We start from the raw sequence: 19,646 nt of genomic DNA on the forward strand, positions 1-19,646 counted from the left end.
AGGCTGCTCCGGGTCTTAGTTGTAGCATATGAATTCTTAGCTGTGGCATGTGGGATCTAGTTCCCTGACCAGGGATTGAACCTGGTCCCCTGCATTGGAAGTGTGGAATCTTAGCCACAGACCTCCAGGGAAGTCCCATGTGATGGAGATTTTGAAAAGACAACAGTATTGCCAGTGTTCATAGAGGGTGGACAAAAAGGATACTGGTGGTGACAGGGTCACAGTGAAGGTGAGGACAATGCTCCTGGTGGCCGGAGTGCTGCTGGGAGTGACAGAGGCAGTGGTGGAGGTGAGGATGGGACAGTGATGGGACATCCCCAGTGTGACGCTGCCAACAGTTTGCAAGGAATCACGGCATGCACCGTGCACCGATCAGAGTCTAAAGTGACTCTGTGGCCACCTGCTTCCTTCCTTTACAGGTAGGACAGGACCTAGGAGATGCAAGCTGGCCTGATAACGCAAGACTTTGCCTTGGAGGCACTGAGTTATCTTCTGTGTAGAAAGGTGGCCCTTCACTTTCTCCATAAATTAACTCCGTAAACTTTCTGCTTTGCCAACTGTAGGTCGTCAGCCCCACAAGCCGTTCCCACCTGGAATATGGAACTTGAACAAATAAATCACTCTTATTATTCACGTCAGCAGCAATGTCATCATTGCACGGGAGTCCAGACCTGGGCTGACCTACCCAGGGGACGCGGGCGGCCCCCCTCTATACTGTTCAAAGCCCAGCACACCATGATTCATCAGCGAACTTCTAGACAGAGCCCCCTATATCAAAGTGACATAATTTAATAGTACTCTCCTCTCTCATCAGAATGGGGCTTCGCTGGGGGTGGTAGACATACGGCTTCCTGGGGAGAGGGGGATGACTCTCAGAGGCAGGTTCATGCCCTTCCCCTATGAGAAGCCGGCTGTCAGGTCCCCAGCCTGTAAATTCACTGGGCCAGCTACTGACAGCTCTGCTCCCCTCCTCTTGTACATGTCGGCTCTGCCTGATTTTAAGGAGGAAATAGAAGCTCAATCTGGATCTGTGTCTGCTGGCAAGATGGCTGCCTCTAGGCAGATTTTTAGCATCTTGAGTAATGCATTCTGGCAAGGGCTGCCCATTTATTGCGTTGGCCAAAAAAGTCATTCGGATTTTAAACATCTTATGGAAAACCCGAACAAACTTTTTGGTCAACCAGTACTTATCACAGGCTTGTGATTTGTGGGTCCTTGTTCTTCCTTGAGAGACACGAACGCTCGGCCAAGGCCTCACTGACCATTTATGGACATTCACCATATGTCCACAGCTTCCTTGGCACAAATCTGAAATCAGGGCATGTAATTAAAGCCATTGCCCTGCGTTTCTTCATGGTTTTATGCAGGGGACGCAAAGTGATAGTGGGGTTGCCCTTTTTGATCTTTTCTGGAAGGAATTATTCATTTCATTTTTTGTGTGTTTTTTTCCCCCTCTGGAAATGAAATAACAATTCCAGCAACTTCTGGAAAACATCTGAGCTAGTTAGTAGAATGTTAAAACAGGCTGGACATCTCATTCATAGATTTATCAGGTATTTTCCTATGACCTTAAGTGGTTGCAGAGGTCCTTTTGGAATTCCAGTTAGCTGAGGGATAGGGGTCTACGGAAGGCTTCTATTTCAATGTTCTAGGATTGAAAGTCATGGGGGAAGTTGCTGTGGCTTAGCAAGTTAAAGGGACTTTCCAGGTGGCACTTGGAGAAGGCAATGGCACCCCACTCCAGTACTTTGCCTGGAAAATCCCATGGATGGAGGAGCCTGGTAGGCTGCAGTCCATGGGGTCGCTAAGAGTCGGACACGACTGAGCGACTTCCCTTTCACTTTTCACTTTCATGCATTGGAGAAGGAAATGGCAACCCACTCCAGTGTTCTTGCCTGGAGAATCCCAGGGACGGGGGAGCCTGGTGGCTGCCGTCTGTGGGATCACACAGAGTCGGACACAACTGAAGTGACTTAGCAGCAGCAGGTGGCATTAGTGGGTAAGGAATTTACCTGCCAATGCAGAAGACCGGATGGCATGCTGTACTAGGTACTTCAGGTTTCCCTGGCGGCTCAGATGGTAAAGAATCCGCCTGCAATGTGGGAAACCTGGGTTCAGTCCCTGCTTTGGGAAGATCCCCTGGAGGAGAGCATGGCAACCTATTCCAGTAGTCCTGCCTGGAGAATCCCATGGTCAGAGGAGCCTGGTGGGCTATGGTCTATAGGGTCACAGAGTCAAACATGACTGAAGCGACTTAGCATATGTGTAGTAAGTTAAAAGTTCTAGAATACATTGGAATTAGGTATTTTGGGTTTGGAATGTAAATGTGTAATATAAGAAGAATGTATGTTTTGGGGTCATTTTAGGTGTAACTCTGGAAGGCAGAGCCTGCATATTTTGGGGAATCAAGGGACTAAATGAATGTGTACAACAGTTTCAATAACACCATAGGGAACAGGTGACATACAAAATATGCCACCATCCTTATAGTAATAAAATTCCATCTTGCTTTGTTTCTAAAATATTTCAAAACATAGTATACTGGAACATGAAGGTGTGACAAGACGATTTTTGCAGTTTCAGCTGTAGGAACCCTGTGGCTGATTGCACAACATCCATTCACCCAGACAATTAGGCAGTCTCAGTGGGTCATGCTAATTCCATTCCACTTCCTGGGGATTGGCCCGGGGCAGGTGTGAGCCATTTTGGGTCAATGAGACAACAGGGGAGAAGCTCAGGGCTTCTGGGAAAGGCAGTCAGTCACACCGCCCCTCTCCTTTCTCCTTGCTGGATGTGAACAAGGATGCAGTTTGTGCGGGGGGCTGTTGGCAGCCATTTTGAGACCATGAGGGGAAGTAGTATTGGGTGCAGCCAGCTCTACTGCTGAAAGAGCAGAGAAAGGAAAAGAGCCTGGGTTGAGGGGCTGAATCTGTCTCCACTGACCTCTTCCCTACCTCTGGGCTTCCTTCTGTGAAACATAATGCCGTGATTATGTGAGTGAGTCTGAGAAAGTGTTTCTGTTACCTGAGAGGAAAGCATTCTGACCCACCTATTTAATGATTGTATACTTATTATTACCGTCACTAAGCTAAGCTCTGAGGAGAGAGAAACAATGGAGTCCATGTGTTGTCCCTGATCTTCAGAGCTCTCAAATGCTTATTGGAGAGGTGATATAACTACACAGAAAGCCACAACGTATTAAGTGTTAAATTGTGACAGAAGATACTCCCAAGGCAGGGCTTGGACAACTCTTCCTATAAAGGGTCAGATAGAAAATATTTTTATTTTTGTGGGCTGTATGGGCTCTGCTGTGACTGCTCAGCTCTGCCATTGTAGCACAAAAGCAGCCAGAAACAATGGCTACAAACGAGCGTAACTGTGTTACAATAAAACTTTATTTAAAAGAGCAGGTGGTGGGCCAGGTTTTGCCTACACCTGCTCTAAGGGACAGAAAAGGCGATGGCACCCCACTCCAGTACTCTTGCCTGGAAAATCCCATGGATGGAGGAGCCTGGTAGGCTGCACTCCATGGGGTCGCTAAGAGTCGGACACGACTGAGCGACTTCCCTTTCACTTTTCACTTTCATGCATTGGAGAAGGAAATGGCAACCCACTTCAGTGTTCTTGCCTGGAGAATCCCAGGGATGGGGGAGCCTGGTAGGCTACCATCTATGGGGTCACACAGAGTTGGACACGACTGAAGTGACTTAACATAGCATAGCATAGCTCTAAGGGAGTTCATAATCAGCAGGGGATTGGGGTCATGGGATGATTCCTGGAGGATGTGGGTGCTGGACAGACAGAGTGGACATGGACAGCAGTCTGTCTGGTGCTGGACAGACAGCAGTGGACCATGCCATTCTACAGTCTACAGGTGGAATTCAGAAAGGAAAGAGCCAGAGTGTATATCATAACCACACCTGACTGTCTCCCTGGTGATCAAGCCAATTCTGCAGTCCCTCTTCTTCCACTTACCAATGATCAGGCAAGAAAAGAGGAAATACCCAGGGGCCACACACAGAAAGAGTCCCTCCCAGATCTGCCTCCTACCCAGAGGAACAAAGGTGAGTCTAGGCACACAGAAGCACAGAGCAGGCAGCCCCAGCAGGACAGACATGAGAGTCTTCAATTCAGAGTTGAATTGTCTTGGGGGCACTGAGCAGGTTCAGAGAGTTACCTCCTAAGGGTGACCTTGAGGATGGGTAGGCTTTGACTAAGAGGCAGGTAACATGGGCAGGTGGAAATAATGCTATGAATAGAGACTTGGAAGGGACCCCTCTGTGGTGTGAAGACACCTCTGTAGGATGACACCCCATAGGATACTCTGGATGACACCCTCTTAGGCTACCCTGGGAAGTTGTTCCCCACTCCCTTGAGACAAGAGCCTAAAGTTTCCTTTGAGGAAGTATCTCGACAATAACATCCAATAATACTGACCTATAGGTAGAATTGTTATTATTTAGTTGCTAAGTTGTGTCTGACTCTTTTGCGACCCCATGGCCTGTAGCCTGCCAGGCTTCTCTGTCCATAAGATTTCCTAGGCAAGAATACTGGAGAGGGTTGCCATTTCCTTCTCCCAGGCATCTTCCCAACCCAGGAATTGAACCTACATCTCCTTTGTTGGCAGGCAGATTCTTTATCACCGAGCCACCAGGAAAGCCCTATAGGCAGACACTGGGAGCTATTAAATCTGAAGAACATCAGCGGGGTTTACAGGGCCTGCAGATGAGTTGGTGGGGGCAACCTACCTTGTCTAAGTGTGGACCAAGCAGCGTGATGAGAACATCACAGGAGGAAGATGGGGAGGAGTGGGAGGGGAGAGAAAGGCTTAGCATGAGAAGGAAGGTGGCTCATTCTTTAGGACTGAGTGCAAGTCCATCCAGAGAGCCCAGGGTCACACTTTGAGGAGTCGGGGAGGGTGTGCATTCCTGCTGCTGGGAAGGGGCGCTGTGAGGAGGCTGGAGTTTGCAGGGGGAAGGATAGCCTTGTCTGAGATGGACAGCATCGTTCAGAATGGTGAGACCCAGCATGCTCCCCACCCTCAAAGGCTACAACTTAGGGATGTAAAAATATTCCACCCCTGTTTTCCTACTTTGATGTGTAAGCATGGGGCAATCAAGTTGGAGAGAGGAGAAAGAGAAACCACACTGTGGAGTAATATCCTTTTGCAAAGAAATACATATTTTGGAAAAGGGCTGAAACTTGTGGAAGCTTTAGAAGGGTGTTTTCTTTTCTTATTTTTAAGAACTCAAGGGTTTTGGTGAAATCAGTGTTGTTTTCTCAGGCGCCCAAATGAATGAACCTAGGCATAGCTTCAGAGAGACAAAAGGAAACCATAAAAATAGCTCTCTAATTACTGTCTCCTGTCCCCAAACATGACTGTCGAGGGCTGGGTGATGCCAACTCCCTTTCCCTAACTGGGGTCTGCTCTGCCTGTCCCCAGCTGTCATTCCCTGGCTCTGCCACTGCTGCTCTGGTTTCGCTGTGCCCTTTGCTTCTGTCTCTTTTTGTCTTTGCTTACCTTCACGAGGAGGTGGTTGTTTCTCTTAACTCTCTGCTTTCTTTAGGTTTTGCATGGTTTTTGTCTCCTGTTCAGCTGTCTCCATTGGTTCCCTTACCTTCATTCTGCAGGGCTATCGGTGACCTGGTTCCAATGAGGCTGTTGGGTTTTGTCCAGCTGCTTCTTCAGGCAGGCCCTCAGAGTTATGTGGCTGCCGTCTCTCCCTGTGAAGGTTTTCAGATTTGTTTTGTTCTTCCTGTCTTCTATATGTGTTTCTCCTGGCAGGGATATTGGCTGTTTATAAATTTTCAGGAGTGCTTTTCCTTTTAAGATGAGAGACAGGCTTCTGAATTGCTCGGGCTGAGACACATTATCTGTGAAATTCTTGCTTTGATGACTGGCAGATTTCTGAGCCATAGGGCTGGATTTCCAAATCTGGCTGGCCCCTCAAGCTGTGGTATCACCCTCTGCTTGTGGTTCTTTCTAGACAAGAACCTTCACAAAACAACCACTTCATTTGTGCAACACTTTGCCCCATCAAGCCTCCATCTTTAAAATTGATCAAGAAATAACACGAACGATCACAACCTGGAAGAAATAAAATTCTCCATTATAACACAAACATTTCTTCATTGAGTTATTAAAATATAGCAGCTGTGTGACACAGATGGAGAACACGTAATGCTCATCATCCTTATTATTTAATACTAACCCTTTCAATCTTCACTATTCAAAATGGGGTCACTTTGGTGGGGGGTCTTCCCTGGTGGTCCGGTGGTTAAGACTTGATGCTTCTACCGCTGGGTGTATGGGTTCCGACCCCTGGTCGGGGGACGAAGATCCTGTGTGTCACATGGTGCAGTACAAGCAAACAAACAAGAAAAATACAAGTATGAAATATACACCTGGATTTGAGATACTTGGCATCCCCCCCAAAAAAGGTTAAAATGACCAGAAATATGCATTTCTGGTCAGAAATGCATATTTCTATCTTTAGAAGTCAACTTCGGCAGATGGAGATCCATGACATCTTCCAGGAAATCAAGCTGTTGCTCTTGAGAGTTGAGAACATCTTTGATTTCTCCCAGACCCATTCTGAGCTTCAGATGGTGTTAGTAGTGAAGAATCTGCTTGCCAATGGAGGAGATGTAAAAGAGATGTGGATTCGATCCCAGGGTTAGGAAGTTCCCCTGGAGCAGGACATGGCAACCCACTCCAGTATTCTTGCCTGGAGATTCCCCTGGACAGAGGAGCCTGGTGGGCTACAGTCCATGGGGTCACAAAGAGTCAGACACGACTGAAATGACTTAGCAGCAGCAGACCCATTTTAACCTGGCTCTCGCCATCTTCAGCTTCCTCATGGTTTCAGTAAAGATAAAAAAGCATTTACTCCATTGTGTTACAAAGATTTCTTTGAGACTTGCTGTCAAAGTTAATGATGAAGAGGAGTTAATTCCATGAGGCTGCTGCTGCTGCTGCTAAGTCACTTCAGTCGTGTCCGACTCTGTGTGACCCCATAGATGGCAGCCCACCAGGCTCCACTGTCCCTGGGATTCTCCAGGCAAGAACACTGGTGGGGGTTGCCATTTCCTCCCCCAATGCATGAAAGTGAAAAGTGAAAGTGAAGTCACTCAGTCGTGTCCAACTAGTATCAACCCCATGGACTGCAGCCTACCAAGCTCCTCCGTCCATGAGATTTTGTAGGCAAGAGTACTGGAGTGGCTTGCCATTGCCTTCTCCGAATTCCGTGAGGAGAAGACTTCATAAAGCACAATGGCTCTGGCTATTCCCTGAATGAGCCTCTGAGGATGGAGCTGGCTATTTTGGACACAATGCACTGGGATCTCTATATTGGGACACCACTGGACTTCTCAGCCCTATTCCACTCCCTGGTGGTCCTGGGCTGGCCCTGTGTACAGGGGTCGCCTTGCAGGCATCCTTTTCTCCAGGCTACCTCCCTGACCAGGCAGCTGAAGCCCTGAGTCCCTGGCCACCAGCTGCTGCAGTTCAAGGGCTCCACACTTACCTTGGTCATCATCACTTTAGAACTGGACAGGCTCATGACCAATGCTGTGCTCCTGCATCTGATCTGCTAAAGAAGGCGCTTTGGGCATCGAGCATTAGGCAGTTGAACCACTACAAGAAATGGGTAAAGCAGCAGCGGACAAGTGTTTAGTTCTCCTCCTGTACAGACAACTTTCTGTTTCCTCTGCAAGCCTTGGTGCCCTGTGGATCATAACGGCAGTCCCCCTTGCCTAGCCGTCTCTGTACTCTATGCTTTCTGGCTCCCACAGCAAGCAAGAAAGAAGGCACTGAAAGAGCAGCTGAGAACACGCCTTAGGTCTTATTGTCATATTGCCTCCAGACCTACCGAGTTAGATCTGCATTCTGCTTGAGAGAATAGCACGGAAACACATACACTACCATATGTAAAACAGATGACCAGTGTGAGTGTGATGTGTGATGCAGGGCACGCAAAGCCCGTGCTCGCTGACAACCTGGAGGGATGGGGTGGGGAGGGATGTGGGGCGGGGGAGTCAGGATGGAGGGGACACATATATACCTATAGCCAGTTCATGTTGGCAGCAAAACCCATCATAATATTATAATTATCCTCCAATTAAAGTAAATAAATAAAATTAAAAGAAAAAGAGAAAAGATCCCTAGGTGATTCCTATGTAAGTTTGAGATGTCCTGTTTTTGTAACCATTAAAAACTTTAAATGGAGCAAGATACCAAACAAAAATCAATGAGGAAACAGTATGGTGGATGGCACTTAGAAATGCCCCATTAGTGGCAGCAACAATGAACAATGTGTCTATTTTTGTTTCAGCTTGATGGAGCCCCATACCGCGATCATTGAAGGACAAGTTGGGGCTCCTACTAATTCCTGGGCAGCTGATCATCTTTCCTTCTCCATGGAAAGGTCTCTGGAGGCTCTTCTCTGCCCTTGGTCAGAGGCCAACTCTGTGTCCTGGTCTTCTAAGGTCAGTGCTTATCTTCTTTGTTGTCAGCAAAACCAGGGGTGACAGATTCCCAGACTTCTTCCAACATTCATCCAGTTTACCCATCGGCCATCTACTCCGGGGGCTTCCCAGGTGGCGCAGTGTTGTAAAGAATCTGCCTGCCAATGCAGGAGACACAGGAGATGCAGGTTCAATCCCTGGGTTGGGAAGATGCCCTGGAGAAGGAAATGGCAACCCATTCCAGTATTCTTCCCTGGAGAAGCCCGTGGACAGAGGACCCTGGAGGCAGTCCATGGGGTCACAAAGAGTTTGACATGACTGAGCGACTGAGCACACAGCATGCAGGCATCTACTCCAGAGGTGTTTAGGATGACTCTCAACTTCTTTGCTGACTTGTTGAGGTGGGTCACCAGGTTTCCCCTGCTACCTCTCTCCCTGAAATAAGCCATAAAACAGATTTTATCAAGGCCATTGTTTTTTGCTTATGGTCAATGCCAACCTGAGGGATCCTACGAGGAACCTGGTAGGAAAATTTGTATGATTAACGTTCTTCCTTAGTAAGCCATGTCAAAATCTGTCACCGATAGCCTTGTTTCCCCTGCCTCATTTATTTCCTTCCAGGGCCATATGGTGGTGATTATCAATCTTTGGGGAGTTGAAATACCTTGTCATTATTTCTTTGATTCCAAGATGTGCCTCCCTCCAGCAAAAAGGAAAAAAAGATCACAGTATGGCATTTATTTTCAAAATGGAAGCAAATGAAAATTAATTTCATGTTGAAATCAAGAATTCAGGTTGTCTCTTGAAATGGTGACATCCTGACACTGAGAAACGAGCCATAAAAACTCCAAACTGTGTGAAAGGAAACTGCTGGGGTTCATCACTTATTTCTTCCTTGTAAATTGCAGTTTTATGCCAACAAATTTATTTATTTACTTATTATATATATTATATTATATATTGTATGTATATATATATATATATATGTATATGGCTGCGTCAGGTCTTAGCTGCAGCATGCAGGATCTTTTTTTACTTAATGTGGGGTTTTTTGTTGTGGCGCATGGGCTTAGTTTCTCCCTGGGTTGTGGGATTTTAGTTCCCGACCAGGGATAGAAGCCAAGTCCCTTGCATTGCAAGGTGGATTCTTGGAAGTCCCAGGTATTTATTCAATCTCTGACTTTCCACTCTTCCTCAGTCCAACCTGTGTCTTGTTCAAGAGGGGCATTAAAAACTGTGATCTTAAAAATAAAATAAAATAAAATAAAAACTGTGATCTTTCTGTAACCTTGCATTTGCCTGTCTTCATCTGCCTTTATTTTTAAGTAATCCTATGTCACATCCTCCCTTTGCAAAACGGAAAGATACCAATGCAACATGTCTCACCTTTTGCTGCTTTTTCTTTTCCCTCATGTTAAGAAGTTTAGCTGGAAAAAACCCAGACAACCTGTGCCCCAGGGAAACTCCTGAGCATGATGAACACCAGAAACCTTGTCCGTGGCAGTACTGTTGCCATAGCAGAAGACTGGAAACTCCAGTATTCCTATAAGAGGATGGACAAAACATCAAGATCTGTTATTTGCACCATGGACTATTAGACACCAGTGAAAATGAACGACCATCCAGCTACCTCCAATAACATGGAGAAATCATAGAGACATGATTATGTGTCACTAAGTTGCTTCAGTTGTGTCTGACTCTTTGTGACCCTATGGAACGTGTGACATTACACAAAGAGTGACATGGGGTCACCCCGTCACCCCGTCGCCTGCCAGGCTCCTCTGTCCATGGGATTCTCCGGGCAAGAAACTGGAGTAGGTTACCATGCCCTCCTCCAGGGGATCTTCCCCACCCAGGGATCGAAGCCACATCTCTTACGTCTCCTGCATTGGTAGGCAGGTTCTTTACTGCTAGCGCAACCTGGGAAGCCCTAGAGACATGGTAAGGAATGAGAAAAGCAGATTGCAGAGTACTGTATATCATATGTAAAAATACATATAATTTATAATTATATATATATATATTTCTTTTTTATACAGCAACTCAAAGACTAAGAGAACCCCAAGTATCAGGTAAACCATATGTCGCTTGGGGGTAACAGGGACATCTCTAGAGCTGACCCCTGTCCTGCTATCCTCTCCTGCTGGGCACATGGGAGCATCCCCTTGCAGTGGAATTAGCCCACGTGACTAGTTCTGTCAATGGGCCATGAGTCACAGAGGCTTGACTTGCAGCTAAAGTAATCCTGGGGGAGCCTCCTGTTTTGATGGAGTCCTGCAGAATAAGGCATCCTGGACTGTGGAGGACATGTGACACTTTTTCTGGAATGCCAGCTGCACCTGCAGTGGATTTTGCTTGACCCAGAGACAAACCGTGGCTGACGTGTTAAGTAGCTGAAGTGTTAGGCTGCTTCATGACTGCAGTGGGATGTGGCCTGTCCTGGCTGTGCAGATGCACACAAGAGCTGTGAGAAAGGCAAGTATGATGACCAACCCACAGTGGAGGATGTGGCTGGCTCCTGGGGGAAGGCAAAGGGACAGGGGACAGGAAAGAACACACAGGGAGACGAGAGAGGGAAGGTGGTGTTTTGGTTCTTAAGCTGGGTGATGGGTTTTTAGGTGTTCATTTTATTAATTTTAAAAAAATGTTTTAAAAAGAGAATGGACTTGTGGACACAGTAGGGGAAACGGAGGGGGGATGAATTGAGAGAGTAGGCATTGAAACATATACGCTACCATGTGTAAAATAGCTGGTTAGTGGGAAGTTGCTGTATAACAAAAGGAGCGCAGCCTGGTACTGTGTGACAACCTAGAAAAGTGGGAGAGGTGGTGGGCGGGAGGGAAGTTCAAGAGGGAATGGACACATGTATTCAGTTCAGTTCAGTCGCTCAGTCATGTCCAACTCTTTGCGACCCCATGAATCGCAGCATGCCAGGCCTCCCTGTCCATCACCAACTCCCGGAGTTCACTCAAACTCATGTCCATCGAGTCGGTGATGCCATCCAGCCATCTCATCCTCTGTCATCCCCTTCTCCTCCTGCCCTCAATCCCTCCCAGGATCAGTGTCTTTTCCAATGAGTCAACTCTTTGCATGAGGTGGCCAAAGTATTGGAGTTTCAGCTTCAGCATCAGTCCTTCCAATGAACACCCAGGGCTGATCTCCTTTAGGATGGACTGGTTGGATCTCCTTGCAGTCCAAGGGACTCTCAAGAGTCTTCTCCAACACCACAGCTCAAAAGCACCAATTCTTCGGTGCTCAGCTTTCTTCACAGTCCAACTCTCACATCCATACATGACCACAGGAAAAACCATAGCCTTGACTAGATGGACCTTTGTTGGCAAAGTAATGTCTCTGCTTTTTAATATGCTATCTAGGTTGGTCATAACTTTCCTTCCAAGGAGTAAGCATCTTTTAATTTTATGGCTGCAATCACAATCTGCAGTGATTTTGGAGCCCAAAATAATAAAGTCTGACATTGTTTCCACTGTTAACCCATCTATTTCCCATGAAGTGATGGGACCGGATGCCATGATCTTAGTTTTCTGAATGTTGAGCTTTAAGCCAACTTTTTCACTCTCCTCTTTCACTTTGATCAAGAGGCTTTTTAGTTCCTCTTCACTTTCTGCCATAAGGGTGGTGTCATCTGCATATCTGAGGTTATTGATATTTCTCCCAGAAATCTTGATTCCAGCTTGTGCTTCTTCCAGCCCAGCGTTTCTCATGATGTAGTCTGCATATAAGTTAAATAAGCAGGGTGACAACAGACAGCCTTGACGTACTCCTTTTCCTATTTGGAACCATAACTGTTGCTTCCTGACCTGTATATAGGTTTCTCAAGAGGCAGGTCAGGTGGTCTGGTATTTCTATGTCTTTCAGAATTTTCCACAGTTTATTGTGATCCACAATAAACAGTCAAATCCACAGTCAAAGGCTTTGGCATAGTCAATAAAGCAGAAATAGATGTTTTTCTGAAACTTTCTTGCTTTTTCGATGATCCAGCAGATGTTGGCAATTTGATCTCTGGTTCCTCTGCCTTTTCTAAAACCAGCTTGAGCATCTGGAAGTTCACAGTTCATGTATTGCTGAAGCCTGGCTTGGAGAATTTTGAGCATTACTTTACTAGCGTGTGAGATGAGTGCAATTGTGTGGTAGTTTGAGCATTCTTTGGCATTGCCTTTCTTTGGGATTGGAATGAAAACTGACCTTTTCCAGTCCTGTGGCCACTGCTGAGTTTTCCAAATTTGCTGGCATATTGAGTATAGCACTTTCACAGCATCATCTTTCAGGATTTGAAATAGCTCCACTGGAATTCCATCACCTCCACTAGCTTTGTTCGTAGTGATGCTTTCTAAGGCCCACTTGACTTCACACTCCAGGATGTCTGGCTCTAGGTGAGACATATGTATACTTATGGTTAATTCACACTGTTGTATGGCAGAAACCAACATAACATTGTAAAATAATTATCCTCCAATTAAAAATAAAATTTTTTAAATTCAAAAATATTAAAATTAAATTTTTTTGGAGTATAGTTGTTTTACAATGTTATGTTAGTTTCTACTGTACAGCAAAGTGAATCAGCTAATGTATTCACATGTCCCCTCTTTTTCGGATCTCCTTCCCATTTGGGTCTCCACAGTTCCCTGAGCTATACAGTGGGTCTCACAAGTTATCTGTTTTATACATGGTATCGATGGTGTATATATGTCAATCACAATCTCCAAATTCATCCTCCTTCCCCACTTGGCATCCATACATTTGTTCTTTACATCTGTGTCTTTATTTGTTTTGCAAATAAGATCATCTATACTGTAGGTGTTCATTTTATAATTAGGCTTTATAATTGATATATGTTAATATAAGTGCCAAATATCACACAATAGAAAACAATTTAAACAGTTTAAAAATTGAGCAGCATGAAAGACAAAATCTCTGTGGCAGGTAAATGGGGATTCACTGTAAAATTCTCTCCACTTTGCTGTAAACTTGAATATAAAGTGTTGGCTGAAATCCCTAAATGGCTAACAGTTACATTAAGAACTTAAAAAAAATCTTACCTATAATTCAACTACCCCAGCACAGCAACTATTTTGACTTTTTAGAGCCCTTATCTCTGTGAATACAATGTTATCATAGTTGTGGTCACTATGCATTCATAGTGTTTTATGGCTTGCTTTCTTCATTTAGTATTTTATTATCAACATCTCTCTAGCACTCATGCTGTTTCAGTGAGTGCATTCATGTTTGCGGAATTCCTTCTGTCCCATGCAAATGTGGGAATCCCATAAACCTCGGTTAGACTCCAGAAGCCAGACACTTTTTAACCTGATGGTGAGAGTCGTCAGAGGTCTAACTACTCTGCTCCTTCTAAAGTTTCCTTGGAAGATGCTGTGTCTGTTTGCCGCTATTGTTCTCTTCAGATAAAGGGAAGCTTTTGTGTTTAAGAGATACAAGTTAATTATTTACAAAACAGATACAGACTCACAGACTTAGAGAAGGAATGTATGGTTGTCAGCAGCGGGTCGGGGGTGATGGTGGGGAAATGAAGTAAAGGGATAGTTAGAGAGTTTGGAATGAACGTGTGCACACTGTTATATTTAAAGTGGATAACCAACCAGGACCTACTGTGTAACACAGGGAACTCTACTCAATGTTACGTGGCAGTCTGGATGGGAAGGGAGTTTGGGGGAGAATGGGTATATGTATATGTATGGCTGAGTCCCTTTGCTGTCAACCTGAAAACTTACGACATTGTTAATCATCTATCCTCCAGTATAAAATAAAAAGTTAAACAAAACAAATAAACAAAAAGACATACCAGGAAAGTAACAAGTGAATTACTCAGTCATGTCTGACTCTTTGTGATCCTATGGACTGTAGCCTGCCGGGCTCCTCTGTTCATGGAATTCTCCAGGCAAGCATACTGGAGTGGGTTGCCATTTCCTTCTCCAGGGCATCTTCCCTGCTGCTGCTGCTGCTGCTGCTGCTAAGTCGCTTCAGTCATGTCTGACTCTATGCGACCCCATAGACGGCAGCCCACCAGGCTCCCCCATCCCTGGGATTCTCCAGGCAAGAATAATAGAGTGGGTTGCCATTTCCTTCTCCAGGGCAAATTCCCTACCCAGGGACTGAACCCAGGTCTCCTGCATTGCAGGCAGATTCTTTACCAACTGAGCCACTGGAGAAGCCCCAGGCAAGTAATGGCCTTCCTTCAAATCACTGTTGCATGCCCACTATGTGCTTGCCTGAAGAATTTGCTACCTTTCCTTCTAGACTTTTGTCCTTTAGTTTCTCTGCTAGTTCTATCTCATCACCATCTCAAAAACAGCCCTGAATTAAAATCTCCACAGGTATAAGCTAACAGTCTGCTCAAAAAATCCACACGTGTTTGGAAGTATACGTTGTTTCTTTTCCAGGTCGTAAAAATTATTCATGCTCTTGGTAGGTGTTTTAGGAAATGAAATCAAATCCACCTATCTTTCTACCACCTCAAGCTAGAATGCTGCTAATATTTTAGTCTTTTCAAGAAATGTACTTTTTTTTTTTTTTTAAAAACAGCGTCTCTGCCTGAAGACAAAGTGTTAAAAACCAAACCATTCCTCTTCTTTGGTCTCTGCCCTGTGCCCACATGTCCACAGCCCAGATGAAATTAACACCAGTGCCATATGGACCATCACTTTTTATCCACGCGGTAGCTGTAACAAGAAGTCTTCCCAGTCATCATTAAGATATGATTTAATATGTCGTCAAGTATATAAAAGTCTCCTCCACTCAGAATAGCAAACAGCTGTTCACCATCTCCAGTGAGCCTGGAGCCAGAGGAGGGAGACTGAGCGATTGGCTTTCTGGGCAACTTCTGGGCTTCTGGCCCTTCACCGGGAGGGCAGACGGTTCCTGGAGGGTCCTGGCTGAAACCATGAGCTGTGCATTTACCTGAGGCTTGGGCATTTTGGCTTGGAACTAGACAGCATTTGCTTCTTTTTCTCTCTCTGTCTCTGACTTTTCATGACAGTGTGGCTGGTAATTTACAGTGGAAGGGTCAGGGATTGTCTAGTTCTTTGTAGGTTTTTAAAAGTAGCCTGTGTTCTCCTCTGAAGGGCATAGTGCAATTTAATATCTATCTATCTATCTATCTATCTCGGAGACGGCAATGGCAACCCACTCCAGTAGTCTTGCCTGGAAAATCCCATGGATGGAGGAGCCTGGTAGGCTGCAGTCCATGGGGTCTCGAGGAGCTGGACACGACTGAGCGACTTCACTTTCACTTTTCACTTTCACGCATTGGAGAAGGAAATGGCAACACACTCCAGTGTTCTTGCCTGGAGAATCCCAGGGACGGGGGAGCCTGGTGGGCTGCCGTCTATGGGGTCACACAGAGTCAGACACGACTGAAGCGACTTAGCAGCAGCAGTATATATATCTATATATATATCTTTATTTATTGGACTGTACCAGATCTTAGTTATGGTAAGCATGATCTTTAGTTGAGGCATTCATGCTCCTAGTTGCAGCATGTGAGATCTAGTTCCACGATCAGGGATCAAACCTGCATCCCCTGCATTGGAAGGTGGATTCTTAACCACCTGACCACCAGGGAAGACCCCATAATGCAGTCTTAAGTGGGATGGATTTTGTGACTCTGGGGGTTTCATCCACAAAGATCTGGCTGTGCCTTTTCTGCCACCAGCTTCATACCCCCAAATTCAGTTCTCTGCTATTCCACTCCTACTGGCTGTCATCTTGCCCTCTAATCCTCAGCTGCTCTCTGGGAGGCCAGCTGGGTCTCTTGATCTACCAGTCGGAGGACTGGATAGAGCCTCTGGCTTGGAGCAGTGCATGTCGTTTCATCTACCAACCTTTGGGAATGCTTGCCAGGGGCTTCGGATGGTAGCAGAGAGCATACAAATCATGGAGCAGAGAACTGAAGCTGTCATAGCAACTCTTGATATGATAGTTGAACAAACCCAAAGCTGCCCCTGTCGAGGGCAAGAGTGAGTGGGTAGGGAGCATTTACTGAGCATCCTCTTTATGCAAGGGCTGAGTGGGGCAGCCGCCTGCACCAGCCTTGAGAGGTCAATACTCACTGTTAACCCCATTTTACAGCTAGGAAAAGTGAGGTTAAGCGACTTGCTGGACACTGCCAGCAATTGTTAGCACTGGCATCTGAATCTAGTGCTGTCTGACTCTAAATCTGGTGTTTTCTATGCTCTCATATCACAGCCCAGAGCTCATACATATGCTCCCTGGACCTGGGGTGTCCTGCTGTGGCCATGGCATTCTTAACCATATAATTCACCCAGAAATACAGCTCCCCTCCCGCTTCCAAAACACAATACCCCTTGACCGTGACCCTGTTCCCCCTGTTTCACACACGTGTGCCTTTTTGCAGCTCATTTTCCTCTTTGTTTCACTTCAACCTCATGGATTTCTGTGCAAATATTCTAGAGTCGGAAGTGATGCTGGGTGCGGGGGCAGTGGTGGTGGTAGTGAAGGCAAAGGGTCCCAAGCTTTCCTTGGGGAGGGGGGGGACCCTGGTCAGCCTTTGGTTGCCTCCATACATGCCTGTGGTGTGACTGTGGGTGTGCGATGGGTTGTGTCAGCCCTGCTGGTCAGGGAGTGGGTCTGTGGCTGTACCCTGGCTGACCTGGCTTTCCACACGTTTTCCCTGCAGTCACATTGGCCTTGCTCTGTGGCAAAGTCGCCTGAGTCTCATTTCCTTTCAGATTCCTGAGGGCAGCATCTGAGTCTACTTCACTTGGGTGCCACCAGCGAATCAGGAACATTCATCCCATTAGCAACAGTAGACATTTACAAAATGTATTTAAGATTTATTTTTTAATTGGGGGATAATTGCTTTACAGTGTTCTGTTAGTTTCTGCTGTACATGAAGTGTATCAGCTGTAAGTATACACACATCCCCTCCCTATTGAGCCTCCCTGCCACCCCCTCCCACCCCCTCCCACCCCCTGGGTCATCACAGAGCACTGAGCTGACTCCCTGTGCTGTGCAGCAGCTTCCCACTAGCTGTCTATTTCACACATGGTAGTGTGTCTATGTCAGTGCTCTTCTCAATTTGTGTCCCCATTTCCTTCCCCTACTGTGTAAGTTTGTTCTCAACCTCTGCATCTCTATTCCTGCCCTGCAAATACGTTCATCAGTACCATTTTTCTAGATTGCAGGCAGATTCTTTACTGCCTGAACCACCAGGGAAGCCTATATATATGCATTAATATATATTTATTTTTTTCTCTTTCTGACTTACCTCACTGTATAACAGGCTCTAGGTTCCTCTACCTTACTACAACTGACTCAAATTTGTTCCTTTTCATGGCCGAGTAATATTCCATTGTATATATATACCACAACTTTTTTATCCAGTCATCTGTCAGTGGACATCTAGGTTTCTTCCATGTCCTGGCTATTGTGAATAGTGCTTCTATGAACATTGCAGTACATGTGTCTTTAACAATAGACATTTACTGAATGAATGAGGTGGCTGTTTTCTACAACCAAGCTTCATGGGTGTATACTTTTTTAGGGGTAAGCTATAGGTTCTTATTAACTTTTTGGACTATATTTTAGGAGAAAGTTCAAACTAGCAGAAGAATAAAATTAATCATTTTGACTATAATGAAGAGTGAAGTGAATGCTCTTGTACTTATCGCCTGCTGCTGCTAAGTCGCTTCAGTCGTGTCCGACTCTGTGCGACCCCATAGACGGCAGCCCACCAGGCTCCCCTGTCCCTGGGATTCTCCAGGCAAGAACACTGGAGTGGGTTGCCAGTTCCTTCTCCAATGCATGAAAGTGAAAAGTGAAAGTGAAGTCACTCAGTCGTGTCCGACTCTTCGAGACCCCATGGACTGCAGCCCACCAGGCTCCTCCATCCATGGGATTTTCCAGGCAAGAGTACTGGAGTGGGGTGCCATCGACTTATTGCCTAGATTTAACAAATATTAATAGCATTTGCTCTAGTTGATGTAGCTCCCAGAACCCAGGTTTCTTATCTGTCCAATGGCAACAATGATACCATCTCTTGTCCAGGGACATCTCATCCAGAACTTCAGAGAGATTGAGTCCACACACAAGCTGAGCCTCAGCACCTTTATATTTGACTCGTCTCCCAATCCTGCGAGACTTACAGAGGGACGACTGTGTGCCAGGCCATATGGGGGGCACCCATCCTTTTCAGGTGAGGAAGTCTTGGTCTCCTTCCTGGAGGCATTCACCCCCAGCCTAGAGAGGGAAGAGACATGTAAGGAGATAACTGCATTGTGATGTGTTAAATCTAACACTCCATTTAATTGATGGACAAAGTGGGAAACTTTGGGACTTCCCTGGTGGCCCAGTGCCTAAGACTCTGCACTCCCAATGCAGGGGGCCTGGGTTTGATCCCTGGTCCGTGAATTAGATCCCACGGGCCGCAATTAAGAGTTTGCATGCCACAGCTACAAGATGTGCTGCAAAGAAGCGTGAAGAGACCATGTGCTGCAACCAAGACCTGGGGAAGTCAAATACATTTTTGTATAAAAGGGAGGTGGACCTTGGAAACCTACAGTCTCATCTCTAGGTAACTTGACCAGCTCAAACCTGGAAACTATGGCCAGAGGGGCCCCCGAATTCCAGCTTTATCATTACTTAGCTGTGTGATCCTTAGCCAGTCCTTGCCCAGTTCTGGACAGTTTTCCCTTCTGTAGATCAAGGGGTCAGGCTGGAATATTTCAAAGGCCCCTCCAGTTCCAAGTTTTTAGAACTTTTCACCATAAAGTATTTAACCAGCTTCCTTTCTCCTCTCTTATTTGCCTGTAACTTCCTCTCCAAGCCTGGGGCCTGGAGGAATTTCCAGCCCTGTCCCATGCCAGGGACAATTCCCCCCAGTCAGGAATCCCTCTGGTGGAGCAAACCCATGTCCCCACGGCAGCCGTTTCCATTAATTTCCTTTGACCTGTCCTTGGGGGAAGCTCATGATGACTGGTAATTCTAGCTAATCCTTTAACTAGAAAAAGGAAACTAACCATCTAATAGGCAGAATGAGAGAACGACTTGGCACACTGTCTGCAAAATGTAAACCGAAAATCTTCCAGAATGTTCTCTGGGAGGCCGCAGCCATTAATGCCCAGGAGCTGGCTACTGCAAAGCCTTGTCTCCTAGCGGTGGGCACACTTGAGTGGAGCCAGGGGTGG

At 46.0% G+C, this 19,646-nt stretch overlaps 1 pseudogene; it reads left to right on the top strand.

Annotated features, from left to right (window-relative positions):
• Positions 1-238: 238 nt before the first annotated feature.
• On the top strand, positions 239-7,676 carry LOC113881423 (annotated as a pseudogene).
• Positions 7,677-19,646: the final 11,970 nt, after the last annotated feature.

Source organism: Bos indicus x Bos taurus, chromosome 23 (genome assembly GCF_003369695.1).
Source record: "Bos indicus x Bos taurus breed Angus x Brahman F1 hybrid chromosome 23, Bos_hybrid_MaternalHap_v2.0, whole genome shotgun sequence".
NCBI classification, from domain to species: domain Eukaryota; kingdom Metazoa; phylum Chordata; class Mammalia; order Artiodactyla; family Bovidae; genus Bos; species Bos indicus x Bos taurus.